The sequence below is a fragment of the Mixophyes fleayi genome, chromosome 9 (assembly GCF_038048845.1).
Source record: "Mixophyes fleayi isolate aMixFle1 chromosome 9, aMixFle1.hap1, whole genome shotgun sequence".
In the NCBI taxonomy this organism is placed as follows: domain Eukaryota; kingdom Metazoa; phylum Chordata; class Amphibia; order Anura; family Limnodynastidae; genus Mixophyes; species Mixophyes fleayi.
Window position 1 is genome coordinate 119,696,574 of NC_134410.1, and position 11,694 is coordinate 119,708,267.

The following is an 11,694-nucleotide window of genomic DNA, read 5'->3' on the forward strand; positions in this document are numbered from 1 at the left end:
GGCACGTGACAAGAAAAAGGCCATTGTCATGCCTGGGCATAAAACAAAAAAATCCACTTCTTATGTGTGGAATTATTTCTACCCAAATCCAGACAACAATTGTATAGCCATTTGTAGTGTATGTGAAGCCACAGTCAGTCGAGGGAGGGACCTTAACCATCTTGGAACCTCGTCTATGTTACGCCATTTAACGAGAGTTCATGGCAAAGTGTTGGGAAAAGCTGAAAGTTCTTCCCAAAAGAATACAAGCACTCCCTCATCAGCTAAGACCCTCCGCTCACCGACATACCGACGGCCACAAAATACACCCACCACACCATCCTCATCAATATCCTCAGTAGCGCTCGGAGTTAGCCCGGCATCCCACTTAAGGCTGGATGACTCCGGCACTATTATTGATTCCTCTGAAGAAAGCGTTAGTCCTGCTGCTGCTGTTGCTGCTGCTGGGGGTGAATCGTCATCCCAGAGGCAGGTGAATAAAATGAGCAGTCCTACATTTCAGCAATTAACTGTGAAACAATCCTTTGCGAGGGGAAGCAAATATGACAGCAGTCACCCAGTCGCCAAGCGAATCACAGACGCCATGGCTGCAATGTTAGTGTTAGATCTGCGTCCAATCTCCACCATAAACGCAGCTGGTTTTTCACAGTTAATTGAGGTTTTGTGTCCGCGTTACAGAATTCCATCGCGACACCATTTCTCCCGTAAAGCTATTCCACAACTATACCAAAAAGTGTGTAAAAATGTAGAGATTGCGCTGAAAAATGCCATTCTGCCCACTGTTCACTTAACCACAGATATGTGGACAAGTGGAAGTGGCCAAACCAAAGACTATATGACTGTGACAGCCCACTGGGTTGGTCATTCACCTTCACCAGCAGGAACAGCAGCAGCATGTACACCACTACGTAACATTTGTCACAGGCAGGCCACTCTTTGTATCACCGGCTTCACTAACAGGCATACGGCTGACAATTTGTTACGCAAACTGAGAGATGTGATTGATGCATGGCTTATACCACTCGGACTCTCCCCAGGGTATGTCATTTCAGATAACGCCAACAATATAGTGCGAGCATTACAGCTGGGTGATTTCCAACATATTCCCTGTTTTGCTCACACCATCAACTTGGTGGTGCAGAGCTTCCTACGAAACAACCGTGAGGTGCAGGAGATGCTTTCGGTGGCCCGTAAAATTTCAGGCCATTTCAGGCATTCAGCCACAGCATGTAGGAGATTACAGCAGCTCCAAGAGCAGTTTAACTTGCCCTGCCACCAACTTAAGCAAGAGGTGGTAACTCGGTGGAATTCCACCCTGTACATGCTTCAGAGGATGGAGGAACAGCGCAAAGCCATCCAAGCATATTGCACAAGTCATGACATTGGGAAAGGAGGGGGGATGTATTTCACTCTTGCACAGTGGGGAATCCTTTCAGTGCTGTGCAAGGTGCTGAAACCATTTGAAGTTGTGACATGTGAGGTCAGTGCAGACTCTGCTAGTTTGAGCCAAGTCATTCCTTTAATTAGACTATTGGAAAAGCAGCTTGAGAAAATGAAGGAGGAGCTGAAAGCAAGCAATTCAGCAAAGTATGTTGGCCTTGTCGATCAAGTACTTAATTCGCTTCACAATGATCCTCGAGTTATTAAGATCTTGAACTCGGATCAGTACGTTTTGGCCACTGTGCTTGATCCAAGGTTTAAAACCTACATTGAGTCTTTACTTGTAAATGAGCGAGATGTGAACTTTTGCAAGGAGCTATTGCTCAGCAAGTTGGCCGCTGAACTGGGCCTCGGCTTGACGACGTGTCCTCCTTCACTTTCTCAAGCTGTTGCTCGTAAAAAATTAAATTTCCAAAAAAGAAGCAGGGAAGACACAGGGGGCAGACGAGAACAATTTAACATCTGGGCTGGTTTGAAGGATTTTTCAAAAAAAAGTGTCACTTTGCCCATAAGTCCATCCAATATGAGTATAAACATGCAAAGGATGGTGGAGGATTACTTTCAAGAGGTAGTTGATATGGAAATGTCAGACAGTCCCTTTCCTTACTGGGAAGAAAAGCAAGCTATTTGGAAACCCATGTACAAACTTGCTTTGCAATACCTAAGCTGCCCACCCTCCAGTGTGTACTCTGAACGAGTGTTCAGCACAGCAGGGAACTTAGTCAGTGATCGCCGTAGAAGGTTACTTCCCAAAAATGTGGAGAAAATGATGTTTATAAAAATGAACTACATCTTCCACGAGGAAGGCCTTCACCATCCAAGACATGCAAGCACTGACTGTTCTCTAATGGCGGATTCAAGCGGCGATGAATTGATAGTCTGTGATGATGACGATAACACTGATGAGGGTGAGGATGAAGCTGAAGATGATGCCGATAACATCTTTTTAAAACTTTCTATGTAAGTGTAGGGTGCAATCTACCCCCAAAGAGGAAAGGGACTTGTGGCATTTCCATATCACATACCATCTTGAAAGGCTGCTGTTAGGGCAATTTATCCTTAAGGGTAGGGTGTCATAGACAGAGTGACCCTAAACTGGCTTTGTCCATTTTTCATAATATTGTACAGTCTATAATGGCTGAATTTTTTAGTATTTTATACAAGTGGAGGGGGGCCTAGAGAGACAGAAACCAAACTGGCTTTCTCCATGTCAATTAATATTGTACAGTCTATAATGGCTGAATTTTTTAGTATTTTATACAAGTGGAGGGGGGCCTAGAGAGACAGAAACCAAACTGTCTTTCTCCATGTCAATTAATATTGTACAGTCTATAATGGCTGAATTTTTTAGTATTTTATACAAGTGGAGGGGGGCCTAGAGAGACAGAAACCAAACTGGCTTTCTCCATGTCAATTAATATTGTACAGTCTATAATGGCTGAATTTTTTAGTATTTTATACAAGTGGAGGGGGGCCTAGAGAGACAGAAACCAAACTGTCTTTCTCCATGTCAATTAATATTGTACAGTCTATAATGGCTGAATTTTTTAGTATTTTATACAAGTGGAGGGGGGCCTAGAGAGACAGAAACCAAACTGGCTTTCTCCATGTCAATTAATATTGTACAGTCTATAATGGCTGAATTTTTTAGTATTTTATACAAGTGGAGGGGGGCCTAGAGAGACAGAAACCAAACTGGCTTTCTCCATGTCAATTAATATTGTACAGTCTATAATGGCTGAATTTTTTAGTATTTTATACAAGTGGAGGGGGGCCTAGAGAGACAGAAACCAAACTGGCTTTCTCCATGTCAATTAATATTGTACAGTCTATAATGGCTGAATTTTTTAGTATTTTATACAAGTGGAGGGGGGCCTAGAGAGACAGAAACCAAACTGGCTTTCTCCATGTCAATTAATATTGTACAGTCTATAATGGCTGAATTTTTGGGTATTTTATACAAGTGGAGGGGGGCCTTGAGAGACAGAAACCAAACTGGCTTTCTCCATGTCAATTAATATTGTACAGTCTATAATGGCTGAATTTTTTGGTATTTTATACAAGTGGAGGGGGGCCTTGAGAGACAGAAACCAAACTGGCTTTTTCCATTTCTTTACATATTTAACTATAAGTGTAGGGTGTAATATACATTCAAAGACGATGGCTGCATTGCCAATATGCATAGATGGAGAGGAAGACAATCTGTTTTGTGTGTAGAATAGGCCTACCAACGAAGAATTAAACTGTTTTTTGGGATGATTTATTACCTCAACAATTAGATTACTTGTCTCTAAAACAGTTGGAGCACTAAATTGGGTTAATTTAGGCCCAAAAACATGGATTTTCCCAAAAAATAGCAAAACAAAACCAAACAAAACCAAAACCAAAACCAAAACACGCAATGGAGGTTTTGCAAAACCAAAACCAAAACCAAAACACGACGGTAATCCAGATCCAAAACCGAATCCAAAACCAAAACACGGGGGTCAGTGACCATCTCTACTGCTAACCCTCTTACATCCAAAAGGAAAAATATTTAAAAATAATTACATTGCTAATTAATTTACTCTAAGTGGTTAGTGAAATCATATGTACACAAGCATACCAAGCCAGTAATTCTAGGTGTAACTTAATGACTATTTTGGCTTCTTTACTATTCTTTAACTCGCAAAAAGTTTAACTCCAAAATTGGCACCAGAAACAGAGTAAAATAATAAAAAAAAAACGAACATTGGACAAAAGTACTTAAGCAACAAAGTAACATGTTTAATAGTAGAACTTACCATGGACACATATATGTTGCAAAATACCAAATAAAAATACAACTGCACTTGTGTGTAAAATGCAAAACATCTAGATATGTATACGCAGCATTAATTAATAGAAGTCAAGAGAATCATTGGATTATAATCTAAATAACGATTCTATTAAATAAAACTGCAGGAAGAGAGAAGTAAATATAGCCCACTATCTGTGCCCCCCCCCCCCAATTGCTGAAGAAACTAATATTATAGATTTAAAAATGGGACAAACCTTTCATCCATTCTAAAGATTTTTTGTACTTTTGTTGCTTTCACAGAAAACCAGCAAACACTACACAATTAAAAAGCTTCCACACAGCCACAAATGCCTTGCCAATGTCATCAATATGTAGACTTAAACCTATCCATCAAAGACGCAGGGCTAGATTTACTAAGCTGCGGATTTGAAAAAGCGGGGATGTTGCCTATAGCAACCAATCAGATTCTAGCTGTCATTTTGTAGAATATACTAAATAAATGAAAGCTAGACTCTGATTGGTTGCTATAGGCAACATCCCCACTTTTTCTTAGTAAATCTAGCCCACAACCTTATACTGATTTCTTAAGGTTTGTCCATTGGAAGCCTCTAGTTAATTGCATATATGAAACAAACCCAGTAGATGGAGATGTAAAGCTGTGGATTAGACTATTTCCTATCGTAGCATAAACAAAGTTATGTGTTTTTGTTTTCAGACACAAAGTCTCGTCTAGATGGGCATTTCTACCTGCCCATATTTATGCTGTGAAATACCAGATGAATAAAAAAAGAAGGGATCAGTCTAGCAGAAGAATCTGGGCTAATAGCTGCTCATTACCTCATGTGACCACTACAACTTGCTGATTCAGCTAGAGATGGGCCTAGCGTAGAGCAACGACTACTGACTGCACTCTTAGTAGGGGTGCCAGATGGTGAGGAATGGTGGCATTGTTAGCTCTCAGCAACGTCCAACACATTTAAGCAATGGCGTTAAAGAGGGAAAAAGCAATCTTCTAGCACCACTCGACACCTCTAGACTCTACATACATCTGTCCTTATTTGTAAAAGTAAGAAATCACACCAAGTGTCAGCTGTAGGCATGCAGGGAAGACCAACGTTTAATTATCCTGGCACTATATTAACAAAACAAAAAAAACAAACAGTTTTATTGTTGCGTTTAACACTGTACCAAAAATGTAATAAGGTGCATTTACAGGATCGGGACTGTAGTCATGCGAGCAGGGACCTCCCACCGCCTAAATAACTATAAAATATGCAACTACAACAAATATGCAACTATCAAATGTGCAAAACTAAATACATTTCAGCAGATCCAATGCAAATGTTGCAAACTAAGCACATGACTGAGGTATTCAGACACTAAGGGGCATATTCAATTGTTGGCATTACTGCCTAAAGTAACGCGGCGCGTGCACTATTACCGTCATTACGCGTAAATACAGTTATTACAGTACATTTCCCGCTGGATTTCAGCTCGCGACTCAGGGCTGAAATCCTGCTTAATATTACAGTAATAACGGTAACACTTTTTCTGCGGCGAAAACTGCCAACAATTGAAGCCGTCCCATAAGGGGCTTCAGGGGTTGTCAGTCACATCTTCCAAGTAAAACTAAATACACTACATTGCCTATTCGCTCAGCTGTGCCTTGTGACTGGACCAATAGTGAAAAGATTTCCTCAGAGATCTTTAAAGGATTCATTTGCAAAACATACAAAACGTTTTGGGGCCCAATACTCTTATCAGCCTTCTTCCACTTTGGCCATAACATTACGTGCAGACAATTCACACATCAGGTAAAGGCCAAGGAAAATTATCAGAAATACAATGCTCAAAATAACACTAGCAAGTTATCCAGTAGATATTTCCAAGATATTACTATCGCCAAGGCTTAAAACAAGGATAATGTGAATAAAGTTTTTGTGTGTGCAATCTTTTTATTGAACAAAAACATGAGATGTAACTAGTGCAACAATAAAGTTTGGTACAGATAACAATCCAACCTCACATGCTCAAATAATACAAAACCCAAGAAACAGGACAATGGGGTACATATATACAGAGCTCAAGGAGAGAACAAACGTTAGGTAAAGAATGGAAAAAAGGGGGGTGGTGGTGGGAGTCTTCAGAGGGTCACTAAAGTTTTATTATATAGTACAGCTACACCAATGTGTGTTTACTAATCTAGCACTCTTTTGTCCACTGCAGCCCTGATAAATGGTAAAGATTAATTTCTCCTTTCTCCATTACAAAAAGCTGAATTTTTTTTAGAATAGATATAGATATATAGTTTCAGGGTTAATGGTTTGGTAAGTCACTTAAAACCAAAGTAAATGCTCATTAAACAAACCACATCTTCCTCAACACCAGTTCCTGTAGCAGAAATGCAAGCAAATCTTACCTGGACATTGAGAGGCCTTTACATACATTGCATTAATTGTACATATTACACTAGCCAGACTAAAGCTAAATTGGATGCCATGATATTCGTACAGATTTGCACCTTTGAGTAATGTTAGTAAGTAAGCCTCATAGCCTAAATTATGCAATGTAGACATCATCCAAATTTCTGTACTAACTTGACAGGAAGAGATAAATCCAACAAACTTTACATAAAAAACACAACACAAACATTATATAAATAATTGCCTATATATAGATATGGAAGACAGATAACACATCAATTAAAATATCTCTTTATACCATCAGTGAAAGGAGCAAAGCCTGAGGCAGACATATGCATTGACACCAACTAATCACTCTAACAGATTTCCATTAGCTATCTATAGGTTTCCTGGAACGAAGCATTTAGAATAGAGCAAAATAGTATTTCTAGATATTGTGAGCTTTCATAACATGCTATCCACATTCATAATATAAACAGATAAATGAGAGGCGTTGGATTAGCAGAACACCCAGCTACATGTATTAAAATTGAAAGAACCACAAACCGCCCCTTCGTCCAAAATAACACAACAGTAGACTGTCTTCAAGGAGAGGTCTCTTAAGATGGATCACCTCTCACAGCAAGGGCTTCATTAAACTGTTTGTCCATCAAACACTTCATTACTACAAATATTTGGAACTATAGCAGATTTATCAAATCTTATGTAATGCACCCCCAAGTACAGCCTTATCTAAAGAAGTTTGTTTGTTGGCAAATATCTTACACAGCTCTCAAGATAAACCCTGCCAAACCTTGCATAGTTATTTAGTACTGAAAAAGTATCCTATTAGATCACACAGCGACAACACAACAAATATTGAAAACATAATATTTTTGGGTGTGAACAATTGTTTGATTGCTGTAAGAAAATCTCACAAAAAGACAAAGCAACGAATCCTATTTTCTAAAATGCACCAAAAACAAATACTCTAACTTCACCAGATACAAATATATATAACAAAAGTTTACAATTGTTTATAAACTTTGATAACACAAGCAAGGAGGTGAATTACTGTGTGGACATCTGTCAAATCAATTAAAATAAAGGAGACCATGGGTGGAATAACATGACTGCACAGACAGGTCAGTTAACACTATAAGGGAGAGGTGGAATATAATTTTGTCAGCTGCTCTAAAACCAGACCTATAACATCAGGACAAGACCTAAAATATCATTATACATGGTGTTATAATTCTACACCAGCACAAGGACAAGACTCCTATGCCAATAAGGAGTGACTGGCCTGCAATACATTTATGATGGATGTTATTACCCCAGCAATTTACATGGATTGGATATCATACTAAGGTGGAGGAGATAACTAGAACATATTTAGGTATTTCTTAGTTACACGGAGGCCACTGGACTCCACTAACCTGTCATTACAGGGAGGATTTAGTTATGTTTAGTAAGGAAAGATCACACTTCTGAACTGGATGCAGCCACATATCCCCTCTCCCAAAAGCACTACAACCCTGTCCACCAACAGGACTTTGTGCAGAGATACAGACAAGAAGGGGGAGAGCAGTGGTCTGTCAGGCTGTGTTTCCAGCATGGGTGACAGACCTGACTGCATGGGACCGAGGGTAGAGATTGCAGGAACACACCTGCAGGACACCTATCACAATAAGGAGAGCTGGAAGAGTATTATGAGCTGTAGATCTGTACACTGACAGTACATGTATCAGAATAAGGTGGGGACAGTGGAAAATAATTATACTGGATGTTAGATCTCAGACTTTACATGATACCCATCAGAATAAGGGGTGATGTCTGGAATATAATTATACTACATTACAGAGTCAGACCTATACAGGGCACCAATCAGAATAAGGTAAGAGAGCTGGAATATAATTATACAGAGTATTTCACACTCAGTCCTGTACATTGCACCTATCAGAACAAGGTAGCAGTGCTGGAATATGATTATACTGAGTATTACACACTCAGACCTATACATTGCACCTATCAGAATAAGGCAGGAGAGCTGGGATATAATTATACTGAGTATTACACACTCAGACCTATACATTGCACCTATCAAAATAAGGCAGGAGAGTTGGAATGTGATTATACTGAGTATTACAGACTCAGACCTATACAAGACACCTATCAGAATAAGGTATCAGTGCTGGGATATAATTATACTGAGTATTACACACTCAGACCTGCACATTGCACAGCTCAGAATAAGGCAGGTGAGCTGGGATATAATTATACTGGGTATTACACATGCAGACCTGCATATTGCACAGCTCAGAATAAGGCAGGGGAGCTGGGATATAATTATACTGAGTATTACACACTCAGACCTGCACATTGCACAGCTCAGAATAAGGCAGGTGAGCTGGGATATAATTATACTGGGTATTACACACTCAGACCTGCACATTGCACAGCTCAGAATAAGGCAGGGGAGCTGGGATATAATTATACTGAGTATTACACACTCAGATCTGCACACTACCATGACACCAATAACAATAAGAAAGGAATAAGAGCCCCCTGTCCATCTCCAGCAGCCCCATGACTAATTACACATAACACAGCAGTCCCCCCTGTACCTCTCCGCAGTGTCCTCCCTCTGCCAGCTGCCTACTCTCTCCCAATACCTCACACCGCCTCTCACACCAGGAATGCCCACTAGATGCCTCTGTTTTTGTACTCACTAGCACTCAGCCTGTTTACCTCACAACTCCTCAGGGCGCCGCCATCTTGCGTCGCAGTGCCTCCCCCTTCCGTCGTTCTCCTTCCGCCTGAGAGAGAAAGTAGTCCCGCGACTCCTCTCGCTGCCGTCAGCTTCCCCAAAGAGAACACCCTCCAGAGCCTCTCCCAGATCGTTCCCCAGTACGTCCGTCAGCGTCCTAAACCCGTTGGCCGCCTCTCGGTAGAGATATCCCTATGGACAGCGGCGCGGAAGGATACCATCGGGCTTTCAGTGTAACTCGTGACTATAGAGCACGGCACTATTTTGCCTGGGATGACGTCATCGGAATCCTATAAAAGTCTCAAATGGGGGCGGGGCCCGAGTGCACGTGATTATCAAAGTGTCAAAGTAGAATAAGGACTGTCAGTGTCATGTTACCTGCAAGTCAACAGCTAGGAGGCAGCCCCTTATCTCTGCAGCTAGACAGAGTCTGGTTCTGTTTACCAGTATTTATTGTTGGTGCTATATAAGCAAAAAACTCATAAACTGACAATATTCTGCAGGTGCATGAAGCCTTTGCAATAGTTAGGTTTTTTTTCTCTTTAATTATTGACCAAATGAATAGTACAACTTTTTATTCTATGTTAATGTGTTTGTGCACACTACCACTTTTTTTATTCTGGATGAACAAACAACTGAACAGTACAACTTTTCCTCGTTGGCTTCAGGGAGATCCCTGGGAAGGTGGGAGGTTGCCCTGCTCTTCCCGGGAGGTCTCCCAGAAATTCGGGAGTCTCCAATAGGCAACTATGCGTTAAAGAAAAGCAGCTAATGAATCTCTAGAGACTGAAGTGTCTTTACATTTCTGTCTCCATTACTGAAGTCATGTTGTCTTACCTGTCAGTCTTTCATTAAATCTTGGTCTCCATGAAAATGGCCACCTCCATAGGCATCAATACATGAACGTAGGACACAATTTCTGAACTGTGTCACCATGCCACAGATGGCGAAGCCAACCATGTCTTGTACTGGCTCAGCATCAGGGAGAATGCCAGACTCTTCAGGGAGTGAGGGAGATCACCCCCATTTCAGGAAGTCTCCCTGACATTCAGGGAGAATTGGCAAGTCTGCACTTGTTACATAGAATGTATAAAGCTTATAGCATTTAGAAAGAATGTTCAGTTTCCAATTTTTTTTTCTCTTTCAATATTAATATTAGTTTTGTTCTTCTGTAATTCTTATGGACAGGTGCAAACAGAAACTGTTAAATATGTCATAAAAGTTAGAAAGAACAGAGTTTCCTCCAGAGGGTTCACTCACAGCCTGTAATTGCTGCTTTAATTACTTAGCCTCTATTCTCCTGGGCATAAGTCTAAAAAAAAAACCTATACTTTATTATTCATCAATTAAAATCCTTAAAAATAAGGAAACAGCAAGTATTAAACTCAACATTGTGCTCTGTGTAATGTTGCTATACAAAACAGTGAGTTGAAACTCACTCCATGCCACAATGAATTTGTATTATAATAATGGTCCTTATTGAAATATATTTTGAGGTATCTTATATATAGTTGCCTTTTGATTTCTTATCATTTTATAATTGCCCTTTATTATTGGGGTAATTAATAATAAGTGGTAATTATAAAATACAGTGCTTGTCCGGGCCTGGGTAATTAGTAACAAATGATGCACAACATAGTGTAATAATTGTAATAGAAAAGAGTCTTTCAATATAGGTGGGAGTGTCTGTGAACCAAAGAGCAGGAAAAATCAGGCTTATCTTATATCTCCATTGAGCACCAGAGGTAGGGATCCTGTAATAATAAGTGGCACTTATTATCTTGAGAATCTGTAGGTATTGACAATCCTGCAACAACACTTTTCTTGTTGTCATGCTCAGTATCTGTTCTCATTCTGCATGCACAGCCACCTGCAGGGGCAAACGCAGGATTTGTAGAGGGGGTTTCCACACCATGCCGCCAGTGGGCGTGACCAGCATGCATGGGGGCGTGGCTATAATTTTAGAGAGTGCTTGGCTGCTCTCCAACTCTCCCTATCCCCATAATATACATGGGCCATGCTGCGTGCACTACTGTTAGGTGCACGCAGCTCTCTCTTTTCAAGCAGAGCCATGTGAAGCGGGAGCAGGGTCCAGCCACCTCAATTATACAGTGCCCCAGGCTTGGAGGGGGGTTTCAGGCACTAGGAAACCCCCCCTCAGTTTGCCTATGACCTGCACAGTATAATTTCTCCTGTAGCTGTCTACTAGATTATATCAAGAACTGCACAGTATCGCTTCTCTCCTTGTTTTGCTGGATGCAATGCTCAGTATCTAGGGTTTTTGTTGTTGTTGTTATAGACAG

The 11,694-nt window shown here is 40.6% G+C and overlaps 1 protein-coding gene across 8 annotated transcripts in view; it reads right to left on the reverse strand.

Annotated features, from left to right (window-relative positions):
* Positions 1-9,598, reverse strand: part of TSC1 (TSC complex subunit 1) — a 33,649-nt gene extending 24,051 nt beyond the window's left edge. For 3 of the 8 annotated variants that reach the window (XM_075185299.1, XM_075185302.1, XM_075185296.1), the window contains exon 1: positions 9,373-9,598. The gene's annotated coding sequence lies outside the window, so the exon portion shown is untranslated. The other 5 variants (XM_075185303.1, XM_075185301.1, XM_075185297.1 and 2 more) reach the window with 4 other exon arrangements.
* Between the last annotated feature and the right edge of the window lie 2,096 nt (positions 9,599-11,694).